Raw genomic sequence first — 15278 nt, 5'->3', positions numbered from 1 at the left:
GTGAACTGCGCATGTTCAGACCAGTACTCATAGACCTGTACAGTATCAAAAAGCTTTTTCACCCATTAAGAGTAGTTGCTGGAAGGCTGAATCAGACATACAGTACCACCATCCTCGCTGTTTCTAGAACGACACTCTGTACATATAAATACAACTCGTACAGAGTGTCGATCTAGAAACATCGGGGATGGTGGTAGTGGTACTGTATGTCTGATTCAGCCTTCCAGCAACTCTAAATTACGGTTAAAAAGCTTTGTGAGACTGTTCAGGTTCACGCTTGCTGGTCTGAGCATGTGCAGTTCACGAGAGACCAGTGTTTGTCGGTGGGGACGCCAAATAACACAACACCGGTTCAGGCGTTTCTAGTATTACCGTCCATATGTACGTGTCAACGTGTGGTTTTCAGATTTTGTAAGTTTTTAAAAATACAGATAATGAAAATATGAATTCATCTATGTTTTTTATTTGAAATATCAATATAGTATCATTTTTGCCTATCGGACTTATCGCTAGCTAGTATCGGAATTGTGGATTAATATCGGGTATCGGTTATCGCCTATATTTGTGTTTCCAGTTAACGAATATCGGTTATCACCAATAAGGTTTTCCATTATCAGTTATCGGTTATCGGGAATAAGGTTTTCTGTTATCGTGCCCTGCTATGGTTATGCGAGCCAGGGTGGGCACCTGCTGGAGGCTAGGTGGGCGCGGGGTGGATAGGTTTAGTAGGGTTGAGTAAACGTGAGAATTACAATAACATTAATCCTCATGATTCCCTGGTAGCACGTATATAATTTGTTTAATATTATTAGGTAGTATTAATGGTTTATATGGATCATGTGTCCCTCGTTCAGTAAAAATAGTAGTAGTTGCTAATAGGCGCACCTAACACAACCAAAATATGGGGTACACACTTGGCTCAGGGACTGTTTTGGGGTGTCATTGAAGGTAACGGGCTCAAGAGTGGCCTGTCCAGATATTTTGTTTTTTATTTATTGATGATCCACGAGACATCCTAGAGTTAAATCAAAGTATGTGGTTATCTTTGTATTCATTCCTACACACTCTGGTAATATCTCTGTGGGGTCTGATTCACTTATTAGAGTGAAATTCTATTGTGGAAAACAGCCACAAATTCGTGTCACTGGTGAAAATGAAACTGATAATTTAAATTTTGCCACCATGAAATATATACAAATAGATAAATTTGAGTGACTTCACCTGCTTGATGTTTACACAGTTAATTGACACCAAACTTGATTTGCAGACACTACCAAACGAAGAAGAGGAGGAGGAGGAGGAGGAAGAAGACGAGGAACACAGGAGGAGCCCATTGGTGAGTGTTAATTTATTTTTTTCTAAAATGGTTAACGAGCAATCAAGGAATTTTATAATAAGGAGGAAAGTGTGATGCTTTTTTGTAGTTTTGATAAGTTGTCGAGGGGAGAAGGCCCCATTAGATAGCTTACACTATAGCTGGTCTGTTTCATTAGGGGGTCCATTAGGGGGTCCATGGGCGCAGGGGGATTATATACAGACATTTAGACTTTGTTGATAATGTTAGTGGAGGTAATTCTCTCTCTCTCTCTCTCTCTCTCTCTCTCTCTCTCTCTCTCTCTCTCTCTCTCTCTCTCCAATATATATATAGGCCGCTTCCATTAAAATCTTTCTTATATTTTCTCCCTCTCAGCAACAGCTTTCTCCCTCTCTGTTCCGTCCTTCTTGGCTCGGGGGCTCTTAAACAAGGCGTCACAGTGCAGGGCGGCGTTAACATGAGCCCAATCAGAGTGGGATGGACGCAGGAGAGGTTTGAATTTAATCTGGGTTTTGATGGCACAATATTAACTATATCCTGGGATTGGTATTATAAGACACTTTTGCTTCTCATGTCAACTATGTTCTGTATTTCTGAAGGTCAAAGAGGGGGCAATCGGGTTCTAATGAGTGTTTCTTTAGGTTCAGGGTACAGAGGAAGGGTCAAACTACCACCTGGTCATAAAACTATACTCCTGGAAATGTCAAAGACTCCTAGGAAAGCCTTGCCAAATATATGTTTCTTTATGTTCAGGGTACAGAGGAAGGGTCAAACTACCACCTGGTCATAAAACTATACTCCTGGAAATGTCAAAGACTCCTAGGAAAGCCTTGCCAAATATGTGTTTCTTTAGGTTCAGGGTACAGAGGAAGGGTCAAACTACCACCTGGTCATAAAACTATACTCCTGGAAATGTCAAAGACTCCTAGGAAAGCCTTGCCAAATATGTGTTTCTTCATGTTCAGGGTACAGAGGAAGGGTCAAACTATTTTGCAATACTATACATTTTAACGGTGCTAGGAGACCCCCCTCCCTGTACCCTCCCTAAGTGCTCCACCACCTGGTCATAAAACTATACTCCTGAAATGTCAAAGACTCCTAGGAAAGCCTTGCCAAATATGTGTTTCTTTAGGTTCAGGGTACAGAGGAAGGGTCAAACTACCACCTGGTCATAAACTAACTCCTGGAAATGTCAAAGACTCCTAGGAAAGCCTTGCCATCTTGGTTCAGGGCACAGAGGAATTCTCAAACTACCACCTGGTCATAAGATGGATGCTGAAATGTCAAAGAGCAGATTATAATACCAAATAGAATATGTAGCAGGTAGAGTTACATAGCAAATTATAATACCAGGTAGAGTTAGATAGCAGATGAAGAAGATATGACCTAAATTTTAGTGTACAAGTCTACTTTTTGAGCCTGAAAAAATCCCTCCATAACTATGGGTCCACTTCTATGGCTAGGATAAAATGTCAGCCTCAACCACAAGTATTTCCAGCCAAAACTTGTGTGCGCTGAACTTACTTGACCTTTTAGAGCACAGATTAATATATACGAATAATAATAACTGGTAAAATGAATACTAATACTAATAAAAGTTCCGTCGAGTCCTACGAGTGTGTCTTACTATGCTATATGGCATGAAGCGGCAGTATCAGGGCACTATGGTATGGAGCTGTTACCACTAATGTCTTTGCCTGGGTATTCTGAATCCTGGGAAGCTGGTTCTGACTGCAGATTTTGTGACCTCCATCAGGCATATAGGTGACTCCCTCATTAGTTATTGTATGCTGCACTTGTATGACCCTGGTGGTAGAGAGACACCCTCCTTCTGTACCATAAACCTAAGAAACACACATTTGACGAGGCTTTCACGAAGGTTTGCAGCATTTCCAGAGGTAGTTTGATGACCCTGCTGGTAGTGTGACCCTGCTTCTGTACCATGAACCTAAAAAACACACTTTTGAGAAGACTTTTGTGGGAGTTCTCACCATTTCCAGGGGTAGTTTTATGACACTGGTGGTAGAGAGACCCTTGTTCTGTACCATGAACCTGAGAAACACTCATTTGAGAAGACTTTTGTTGGAGTTCTCGGTATTTCCAGGGGTAGTTTGATGACACCAGTGGTAGTTTTATTGATGTAGTGGTCAGTTCTGGTCCCTGCACAGGTTCTGCAATAAAAGTCCTGTGCCTTATTCCTTCAGAGCCATTGGTAGTGTCACCTTGAAAGGTTTATCCCGGTATCAGCGGGGATCATGTTTCTTAATGGTCCCTCCAAGCGAGAAAAATGAGAAAAAATCATCACTCACACAAACCATTTCATAATATATATCAAAGCATTTGTGATCAGATTATGTATCATCTGTTTTGGGGGGTTTAAATCATGGCACAAATTTGGCCCGTCGCTGCTACACGGTAAAGCCACAAATTTGGCCCGTCGCTGCTACACAATAAGCCACAAATTTGGCCCGTCACTGCTACACAATAAGCCACAAATTTGGCCCGTCGCTGCTACACGATAAGCAGTGGTTAGCACACTCGGCTCACAACCAAGAGAGCCCGGGTTCGATTCCCGGGTGGAGTTGAAAAAATTAGGCGGCTTTTCTGATACCCTACGCCCCTGTCCCCTGCCCACTAAACAAAACTTTCCAAACTACGTGTTAGCCCTGTGTACCCAAGCTCAGTGAAGGAGAGAGGTGCCAGTGACTCAGGATCACAAGTGCACTGATGAGCCTTGACAAGATAATGCATTGCTCATATGCTGTGAATACATTGTTGACGTAAGCGTACTATAATAATTGATAATTCTTGAGCGTAAGGGTGCTTGTTCGTATGCAAGATGTCATTCTGGTGCTAACTAACTCAGCTCAGAGTCAATGACATTTGGTCCTCAATGCATTACAGAGATTATTGACAGTTATTATGAGACTGTGGTGTGGATGCAATTATTTTGTCAGCCATTCCACTCAGGACATTGATCGCTATTCTGAAACGCTTCCGACTAAATGCCAATAAAGAGGAAAATGTGTTCTCAGGAGTTTTTAGAGTTATGGGTACAGAAGCCTTGTCAGACTCCCACCAGGGTCAAAACACTAGCCGTGGAAAGGCCCACAACTCCTACCAAAGCCATGTTAAGTGTGTGTGTGTGTGTGTGTGCTTGGGTGCAGAAACCCTTGATAACATGTAGGGATGTATCGGTATGGGTGGTATCGGCACATTTTAAGAGTACTAATGTACTTTCCTTTTTCTTCCCTTCTATGGGGGAACAATGAGTAGTGTTTTTTTTTATTAACATTTGATATTGCCTTTTAGCTGCTGGAATTATTGTATAAAAAAATTGATGCACAAGTATAGGTCAAATATTGGGGTATCGGTATCGGTAAAAATTTTGGTATTGGTACATCCTTAATAACATGGACCATTCTCAGGCAGTTTAAATGCTGGGGCTGACCTCATCCTTATTTAATTGAGTCAATGATAACTCTAGGTGGTGGTATAGAACCATAATTACCGGTAAAAGTATACAGAATTATAATATCTGCCAAAATTAATACGTAAAGCACATACTGCACCATAGCTATACGATATATGACGATGATAGGTATCTATTTAATAATGAGTCTATGCACCCCTGCTGTGATTACACTGTTAAAAATCTGCTGCAAGGCTTTGAGGCCTGTCACTAGTGGAGCCTGTGGCCACATGTTGTCTGCAGACCCATTCATACGTTAGAGACAGACACACCAGTCGGCTGTGCTATTTGACGATGACTGAGGCCTTCACCGTCAAGGATAATGATGACTTTGTGGCGGTCTTGTGGGGTCTGCATTGCCACCAACTTGGGCATGTCTTTGGCCAGTATAGTAAGACAGTTTTGCTTCTTACATCAGCTATTTCTAAGGGCTAAAGAGGGGATCAGTTGGGTTGCAATGAGTGTTTTTTGGGTTCATGCAACTGAAGAAGGGTTAGGCCAGCACCAGGGTTATAAAACTACCCCTGGAAATGCCCACAATTCCTAGGAAGGCCTTGCCAGATGTGTGTTTCTTCAGGGTCATGGTACAGAGGAAGGGTCACACTACCACCAGGGCCACAAAACTACCCCTGGAAATGCCCACAACTCCTAGGAAATCCTTGACAAATGTGTGTTTCTATAGGTTCATGGTACAGAGGAAAGGTCACACTACCACCAGGGCCACAAAACTGCTCCTGGAAATGTTCAAAACTCCTACGAAAACCTTGGCAAATCTTTACTTTTAGGTTCACGATACAGAGGAAGGATCAAACTACCATCGAGGTCACAAATCTACCCCTGGAAATAAAGAAAAAACCCATGAAAGGACAGAATTAGGATCAAACGACTTCAGTATAACCATTTCAAATAGTCTGTTTGGGTGTTGGATTCCCTCCCTCTCCTATGTTATCTATAGGTAATACATGAGAGGGAAAAATAAGTGTTGGGACTGTGCAAAGTATTACGAGTTAAACCCGAGAAGTTTTGGGTCCCTCCAAAGGTCGGTTTAGGGGCCGTTTTACAGGGCCAACCCGAGAAGTTTTGGGTCCCTACAGAGTTATTCATCCCAAACTCTGTAGGGACCAGAAACGTCTCAGGTTAAAACTCCTCCATCAAAGAGAAAAATGAGAAAAAATCATCACTCCACGCAAACCATTTCATAATATATACCAACGCATTTGTCAGTTTATGCCCGGTATCATAAGACACTTTTGCTTCCACATCAGCTATTTCAAAAGGCCAAAGAGGTCAGTCGGGTTCTAATGAGTGTTTCTTGAGGTTCACGGTGCGGAAGAATGGTTACTACCACCAGGGTCATAAAACTACAGGGTCATAGCTTCTCCTGGATATACCCACAACTCCGAGGAAAGCCTTGTCAAATATATGTCTTATAATGCGACCTTATGTATCATCTATTTTAGGGGGTTTATGTCATGGCAAAAATTTGGCCCGTCGCTGCTACACGGTAAAGCCATAAAATTGGCCCGTCGCTGATACCGGGTTAACTGTATTTTGACGCTCTGACCTCACACGGCACGGCTAGTCTAGTCTCGCATTGGCTGGGCTCCTGCGTGAGGACTAAGCCTGTATTGCACCCAGCAGCACATACATGGCAAGGCTTTCGGAGGAGTCTGGGGCATTTCCAGGGGTAGTTTAATGACCCTTCTGGTAATGTGACTTCTGTACCATGATCAGAAGAAATGCACATTTGAGAAGGCTTTCGGATGAGTTTTGCGCATTTCCAGGGGTAGTTTAATGACCCTGGTGGTAGTGTGACCCTTCTTCTGTACCATGAACCTGAAAAACACATATTTGAAAAGTCTTTCGGAGGAGTTTGGGGCATTTCCAGGGGTAGTTTAATGACCCTGGTGGTAGTGTGACCATTCTTCTGAACCATGAACTTGCCAAAACATTCAATAAGACCTAACTGACCTCATTTTTGGCCTTTGGAAATATCTGATGTTAAGGAGTGAGGCATCTAAGTATACCTACCTTAGTAACCTTTCTATAGCAGCTCCTAGGATGAAGATTCTGTACGTCAGTAAGGGAGGAAAATACATTCGTTGAAGGAGATTTTATACCTTAGGGAAGTGTCTGAAGGAGTGAGCTACTTAACCCATTGTGGAGGTTAGCTTGAAGAGGTGGAGGACTTCCTCTCTCCTGTTGAGTGCCTCGTGGTGTGCCTGGTAATTAAGATTATATAAATGTTCTTGTCTATCATATAGCATTTTGTTCATCCTCTCTCTCTCTCTCTCTCTCTCTCTCTCTCTCTCTCTCTCCTCAATAAATCCTCTCTCTCTCCTCAATAAATCCTCTCTCTCTCCTCAATAAATCTCCTCTCTCTCTCCTCAATAAATCCTCTCTCAATAAATCTCCTCTCTCTCTCAATAAATCTCCTCTCTCTCCTCAATAAATCTTTCTCTCTCTCAATAAATCTCTCTTTCTCTCTCTCTCTCTCTCTCTCTCTCTCTCTCTCCACAAAAAATCCTCTTTTTCTCTCTCCTCAATAAATACTCTCTCTCCTCAATAAATCTCTCTCTCTCTCAATAAATCCTCTCCCTTCTCAATAAATCATCTCTCTCTCTCTCTCTCTCCTCAATAAATCTCCTCTCTCTCTCTCCTCAATAAATCTCTCTCCTCAATAAATCCCCTTTCTACATACGAGCCAGTGCGTAATGTTTATATACGAGGCGTCCTGCCGAGAGGGTTTAAGTGACCTTTACTTCAGTAAATTAAGGGTTGGATCAGTTTTCCTCCCAGAACACATTGCAAGACTCCCGACCCTTGCTTATAACATATACAATGTCCCACATGCCCATCTCGGCTGGACGCTGGGCAGTTTTTGTAATGTTGGCTTCGGCTTCTCAGATTTTGATGCGTTTTGTTAGATTTCTCCATCGTTTCTATACGTATAGGTGTTGTACCTCAGTGTCTTTCTTAATGATTATTTTGTCTGTATATCATTCCATGTTATTTCTGTCATTCTGTTCCTCCTCAGTGCGTAATATACGAGACTTCCAGCCAAGATCGGGTTTAAGTGACCTGTTCTCGAGTATATTAGGGTTGGATTCCTTCCCCCAGAACACTTATAAGACTCCCAACCCCTTGCTTTTTACCATATACAAGGTCTCTTATGCCTATCTTAGCTGGACGTCTTGTAGTTTATGTAAAATTTGCTTCGGCTGTCACAGATTTCACCTCTGTTCTCTTTCTGTGTGTTGTTCAGGCTTCTCTTGCCGACATTTGTTTAATTTCATTTGGCGTTTTGGTAATTGTTTATACGTCTACGCTCCTCTCATTACCACTCCTCTCTTCTGCTCTCTCTCCAAGCTCCTCCTCTCAACTTTTCCTTGTTTTGATTCTACTTTTAACTCATTTTCTCCCTCATTTTGACTCATCTTTTACTCATCTCCTCTTTCAATAGGTTTTGTTAAGAACTATAAAAATTTTACATACAATTATATTGATATGTTATATTATATATATATATATATATATATATATATATATATATATATATATATATATATATATATATATATATATATATATATATATATTTATATTAATTATTACTTGATATACTTATATAATATATATATATATATATATATATATATATATATATATATATATATATATATATATATATATATATATATATATATATATATTTATATTTAGGGCATATTTATTGCTAACGTATTGCATGATATACTTATTGCATAGTATTATATATATATATATATATATATATATATATATATATATATATATATATATATATATATATATATATATATATATATATATATATATATATATATATATATATATATATGTATCTATATTAGGGCATATTTATTGTAACTTATTGCAGGATATACTTATTGCATAGTATTGCAATATATATATATATATATATATATATATATATATATATATATATATATATATATATATATATATATATATATATATTTAGGCATATTTATACAACTTATTGCAGGATATACTTATTGCATAGTATATATATATATATATATATATATATATATATATATATATATATATATATATATATATATATATATATATATATATATATATTATTTTGCATAGTATTTCAACATATGCAAAAAGTGAGCCATATAATTTTTCTAAAATAAATACAAAATTATTTTTTTGTCAGTCATTTATTAAATAAATAGAGCACATTTCCTTCACTAAGAGGCTGATTATGCAGGAACTTGACATCTTGGTGTTCTTTCTTCTTCCAGAGTGTGCGGTGTCCCGCAGGCAGGCAGACCGAGACGCCAGCCATTCAATTCTGCCGAGGGAAGGAAGTCGTGTTAGTCAACTCTGATGACTTGTACTTTTCTACCTGTTCTGTAAGCCAGTCACAGAAGATGTGAACTGTATCTGTACTATGAAGTCTTATAAATAAAGTTAAAGGCTACACCTATGACTTTATCTTGCCCCAAACCCATTTAGCTAATCCCTGGACACTTTTTTAGGTATAATTGACTTAAGTACATTTTTCAGGCTACTTTTCAAGATGTTTTTGAGCTGTAAGCTGATATATCTAATTGCTTTGATCTTTTTTAAAAGCTAATTCTATATATATTAAAGGGAGGAACTAATTTTCATACAGAAAAAAAAACTTATAATATAAAAAGAATTATATATGAATTGGAAACAAGATATAAGAGAAGACAACGAAGGGAACTAACAAGAGGAGAGATTGTATACATAAAGAGCTCAAAAGTCATTGAAAAAGCAATGGAAATTAAGCGACAATAAGAACATATGAAATAAAAGACGTGGAAACAAGTACTCTAAAAGATGAGAACTCAAAGACGAGGAAGACGAGACCTTAGATATACAACCAAGAAGAAAATCAGACATGAGATTATTACTATGACATAATACCTTAGACAAAGAGAAAGCAGATAACATATCACAGACTAAAATATTTGAGGCGTACGGCAGAGAAGTGAGGTGACATTAGGAATGGCGACCCTTGTGTAAATTGTACGCAATTAGTATCATAACATAGCAATTTAACTCTAATTTGCACTGGGAAAGACAGACTACCCCTCCAAGGATGAACAAGGGACGAATCAAAATGGAAGCTCAACTTTTATGGGGCAGACGGAGGGTCACTTTCCCTTGTAACGTACATCATGACGAGCAATATAACAATAATTATGTTCTAGTTAGCAAGGGGGGAAAGGAAGAACAAGATATAGTAACTTGCAAGGGAAAATAAACCTTGTATAGAATGTACAGAGGGCTGGAAGTCTCGTAATCTGTTCTCAGTGTGTTACCGTACTCTAATATACGTAACAATAGGTCATCGTGCCTTAGGATTTCTCTGCCGTAAGCCTCGTTTATACGTTAAGAGATGAGGAGGAAAGGAAACAAGCAAATAATGGAACTCTATATATGCGATACAGTGAAAAGGATTTACCGAGAAGGATGTACGTATGAGAGGAGGAGGAGGCGGAGAAGAGAGAGATTACGGTAAGTAAAGGGAAGTAAAACAGATGATGATGATATATATATAAATAAAACTAAATAAAGAAGGAATGATTAGAACTGAGAGAGAGAGAGAGAGAAAGGTACATCACAGAGGAGGAAAGTCTGGAATTTGAGGAAGACAAGGAGGAAGGAACGCCAGCCGTGGAGTCTACTGTCGTCAAGGAGCTGATTCAAGGTACGTCTCAAACTTCCCTTCCTAAGATCTATGAAGCAGACCCTTCCGCCCCTCACGTCAGCTACTTGCAAAGGTCAATAAGGAGATCAATCAAGGTCTCACGAGTCTTGTTTTAAGATTCATGGTAAGGAGAAAGTTAAAACTACCACCTGGGTCATCAAACTGCCCCTGGAAATTCTCACAACTCCTACAAAAGCCTGTCAAATGTGCGCTTGGAACAATATTTTAAGAATGTGACTGTCAGATGCCAAAAAGGAGATCAATCGGGTTCTAATTGAGTGGTTTTGAAGGTTCATGGTACATAGGAAGGGTTAATCTATCACCAGGGTCATAAAACTACCCCTGGAAATGCCCAAACCTCCTACGGAAGCCTTAAATACAAGTCTCTCGGGATGGCTTTTTCAAGAATGTGAGCCTCGGACATTTCCGCTCCTCACATCAGCTACTTCCAAAGGCCGTAAAGGAGATTAATTGGGTTCTTTTGACTTGTTTTATAGGTTCATGGTAAAGAGGAAAGGTCTTGCTACAACTAGGGTCATAAAACTACCCCTGGAAATGCCCAAAACTCCTATGAAAGCCCTGTCAGTTGACCTCACTCAGGGGACAAAATGTTTTTGAATACGACACTATTACAACCAATACAATGTTTGAGGTTCTTGGTACAGTAGAAGGGTTACACTCCCTCTGCACCATGAACGGTTAAACCACCCATGAAAACCCGGTTAGCCTTCTCTGTGGCTTTGGGAAACAGTCATAACAGCTTTTCAAACAAGCAAACTGCGGTGTCATGAAGTTCAAGAATACAGGCTTTATTCAGAAGGTCATTCCTGGTACAGTAAGCAGTATAATCTGACTTACAGTGGACTACACAGACTCTGGAGATAGAGAGTAAAGATCAGCACTCGTAGCTCACCCAAACAGGTCCCAATGTTAGGTACCGCATACCTGTAACCGCATATACGTAACTATACAGCACACTTCCCTTCAGTACCAGGAGGCTGGGTCCCACACGGTACAATAATATCATGTTTAAGGAGAGTGAAAGATGCTTGGCGTGAGAACAGGCTAACTTTTGATAAGAACTATAAAGTGCTGGACATTACTTTGGACTCATGAAAGTACCCTCTAGGTGAGTGAATGGAGTGGCGAGTGTGTAGGGTATGTCCAGGGATAGTTATAAGACACTGGTGGTAGTTTGACCCTTCCTCTGTACCATGAACATAAAGACACACACATTTGGCAAAGCTTTCGTAAGAGTTTTGGTCATCTCCAGGGGTAGTTTTATGGCCCTAGTGGTAGTGTGACCATTCTTCTGTACCTTGAACCTAGAGAAACACACATTTGACAAGGCTTTCAAGGGAGTTTAGGGCATTTCCAGGGGGTAGTTTTATGACCCTGGTGGTAGTTTGACCCTTCCTCTGTACCATGAACCTAAAAAAACATATTTGGCAAGGCTTTCATAGGAGTTTGGGGCATTTCAGGGGTAGTTTTATGACCCTAGTAGTAGTGTGACCCTTCCTCTGTACCATGAACCTAAAGAAACACACATTTGGCAAAGCTTTTGTAGGAGTTTTGGGTATTTCCAGGGGTAGTTTTATGACCCTAGTGGTAATGTGACCCTTCCTCTGTACCATGAACCTTAAGACACACATTTGGCAAAGCTTTCAAGGGGTTTGGGGCATTTTTCAAGGGGTTTTATGACCCTAGTGGTAATGTGACCCTTCCTCTGTACCATGAACCTTAAGACACATTGGCAAAGCTTTTTGTAGGAGTTTTCAGGGGTAGAGTTTATGACCCTGGTGGTAGTGTGACCATTCTTCTGTACCTTGAACCTAGAGAAACACACATTTGACAAGGCTTTCAAGGGAGTTTGGGGCATTTTCAGGGGGTAGTTTTATCACCCTAGTGGTAATGTGACCCTTCCTCAGTACCATGAACCTAAAACACACATTTGACAAGCCTTCAAGGAGTTGGAGTTTGGCTTGGGGGTGGTCTTATGCTCCTGGTGGGTGAGTGTGACCCTTCCTCTGTACTATGAACCTAAAAACACACATTTGCTTTTCATTTGAGCTTTTCAAAGGAGTTTAGGGCATTTCAGGGGTAGTTTATGACCCTGGTGGTAGTGTGACCATTCCTGTACCGTGAACCTGAGAACACATATTTGCCAAGGCTTTCATAGGAGTTAGGCAGCCCAGTGTGAATCCGACCTGTGGCTACATCTGCTCAGTTTCCTAGGCATCAGTCCTCAGTGTACCATCCGCTACCATCCACAGAACACAGCCAACCATCGCACTACCACCTCACACTGCTACCACTGCTCTCTCTGCCTGACTAGTCCAGCTGCCTTACGCTGACAACACCAGAATATAGAAAATTGCACAAGAAATGCCTCCCACAACTCCCTCAAAAGCCATGTCAAATGTGTGTTTCTTAGGTTCATGGTAAAGAGGAAGGGTCACACTACCACCAGGGTCACAAAACTACCCTGAAATGCCCACAACTCCTATGAGAGCCTGATCAAATGTGTGTTCTTAGGTTCACAGTACAGAAGAAGGTCACACTACCACCAGGGCCACAAACTACCCTGAAATGCCCACAGCTCCCTCAAAAGCCATGTCAAATGTGTGTTTCTTAGGTTCACAGTACAGAGGGTCACACCACCAGGGCCACAAAACTACCCCTGGAAATGCCCACAGCTCCCTCAAAAGCCATGTCAAATGAGTGTTTCTTAGGTTCACAGTACAGAGGAAGGGTCACACTACCACCAGGGTCACAAAACTAGCCCTGGAAATGCCCACAACTCCCTCAAAAGCCATGTCAAATGTGTTTCTTAGTGTCATGGTACAAAGGAAAGGTCACACTACCACAAGGGTCACAAAACTACCCATGGAAATGACCACAGCTCCCTCAAAAGCAATGTCGAATGTGTGTTTCTTAGGGTCATGGTACAGAGGAAGGGTCACACTACCACCAGGCTCAAAAACTACTGGAATTGCCCACAACTCCTAGGAAAGCCTTGTCAAATGTGTTTCTCAGGGTTATGGTACAGAGGAAGGGTCACACTACCACCAGGGTCATGAAACTACCCATGGAAATGCCCACAACTCCAAGGAAAGCCTTGGCAAATATATATACTCTCTTCCTTCTTATCTATCTCCTTCCCTCCTTTCCTTCCTTCCTTCTTTCCTCTCCCTCTTTTTCCTTCCTTCCTTCCTTCCTTCCTATCTTTCTCCTTCCCTCCTTTCCTTCCTTCCTTCTTTCCTCTCCCTCTTTTTCCTTCCTTCCTTCCTATCTTTCTCCTTCCCTCCTTTCCTTCCTTCCTTCTTTCCTCTCCCTCTTTTTCCTTCCTTCCTTCCTTCCTATCTATCCTTCCCTCCTTTCCTTCCTTCCTTCTTTCCTCTCCCTCTTTTTCCTTCCTTCCTTCCTTCCTTCCTTCCTTCCTTCCTTTCCTTCCTTCCTTCTTCCTCTCCCTTTTTTTCCTTCCTTCCTTCCTTCCTATCTATCTCCTTCCCTTCCTTCCTTCCTTCCTTCCTATCTTTCTCCTTCCCTCCTTTCCTTCCTTCCTTCTTTCCTCTCCCTCTTTTTCCTTCCTTCCTTCCTTCCTTCCTATCTTTCTCCTTCCCTCCTTTCCTTCCTTCCTTCTTTCCTCTCCCTCTTTTTCCATCCTTCCTTCCTATCTTTCTCCTTCCTCCTTTCCTTCCTTCCTTCTTTCCTCTCCTCTTTCCTTCCTTCCTTCCTTCCCATCTTTCTCCTTCCTCCTTCCTTCCTTCCTTCTTTCCTCTCCCCTTTTTCCTTCCTTCCTTCCTTCCTTCCTTTCCCTTCCCTTCCTTCCTTCCTTCCTTCTTTCCTCTCCCTCTTTTTCCTTCCTTCCTTCCTTCCTTCCTATCTTTCTCCTTCCTTCCCTTCCTTCCTTCTTCTTTCCTCTCCCTCTTTTCCTTCCTTCCTTCCTATCTTTCTCCTTCCCTCCTTCCTTCCTTCCTTCTTTCCTCTCCCTCTTTTCCTTCCTTCCTTCCTTCCTTCCATCTTTCTCCTTCCTTCCTTTCCTTCCTTCCTCTTTTTCCTTCCTTCCTTCCTTCCTTCCTATCTTTCTCCTTCCTCCTTCCTTCCTTCCTTCTTTCCTCTCCCTCTTTTCCTTCCTTCCTTCCCATCTTTCTCCTTCATTCCTTCTTTCCTTCCTTCTTTCCTCTCCTTCCTCTCTTCCTTCCTTCTTTCCTCTCTCGCTCTCCTTCCTCCCTTCCTTCCTTCCTTCTTTCCTCTCTTTCTCTAATTCCTTCCTTCCTCTCTCTCTCTCCTTCCTCCCTTCCTTCCTTCCTTCCTTCTTTCCTCTCCCCTTTTTCCTTCCTTCCTTCCTTCCTTCCCATCTTTCTCCTTCCCTCCTTCCTTCCTTCCTTCTTCCTCTCCTCTTCCTTCCTTCCTTCCTTCCTTCCTATCTTTCTCCTTCCCTCCTTCCTTCCTTCCTTCTTCCTCTCCCTCTTCCTTCCTTCCTTCCTTCCTTCCCATTTTCTCCTTCCCTCCCTTCCTTCCTTCCTTCTTTCCTCTCCCTCTTCTTCCTTTCCTTCCTTCCCTATCTTTCTCCTTCCCTCCTTCCTTCCTTCCTTCTTTTCCTCTCCCTCTTTTTCCTTCCTTCCTTCCTTCCTTCCTATCTTTCTCCTTCCCTCCTTTTTCCTTCCTTCCTTCTTTCCTCTCCCTCTTTTTCCTTCCTTCCTTCCTTCCTTCCTATCTGTCTCCTTCCC

At 41.3% G+C, this 15278-nt stretch overlaps 1 long non-coding RNA gene across 1 annotated transcript; it reads left to right on the top strand.

Moving 5' to 3' along the window:
• The first annotated feature begins 290 nt into the window (after positions 1 to 290).
• Positions 291 to 9287, top strand: LOC126989541 (uncharacterized). Its single transcript, XR_007743420.1, has 2 exons — positions 291 to 1336; positions 9107 to 9287. It is a non-coding gene; the product is annotated as an uncharacterized LOC126989541 (long non-coding RNA).
• Positions 9288 to 15278: the final 5991 nt, after the last annotated feature.

Source organism: Eriocheir sinensis, unplaced genomic scaffold, assembly GCF_024679095.1.
Source record: "Eriocheir sinensis breed Jianghai 21 unplaced genomic scaffold, ASM2467909v1 Scaffold1207, whole genome shotgun sequence".
Lineage (NCBI taxonomy): Eukaryota > Metazoa > Arthropoda > Malacostraca > Decapoda > Varunidae > Eriocheir > Eriocheir sinensis.
Note: the sequence above shows the minus strand (reverse complement) of the source record. Positions and strands in the feature narration are given on the sequence as shown.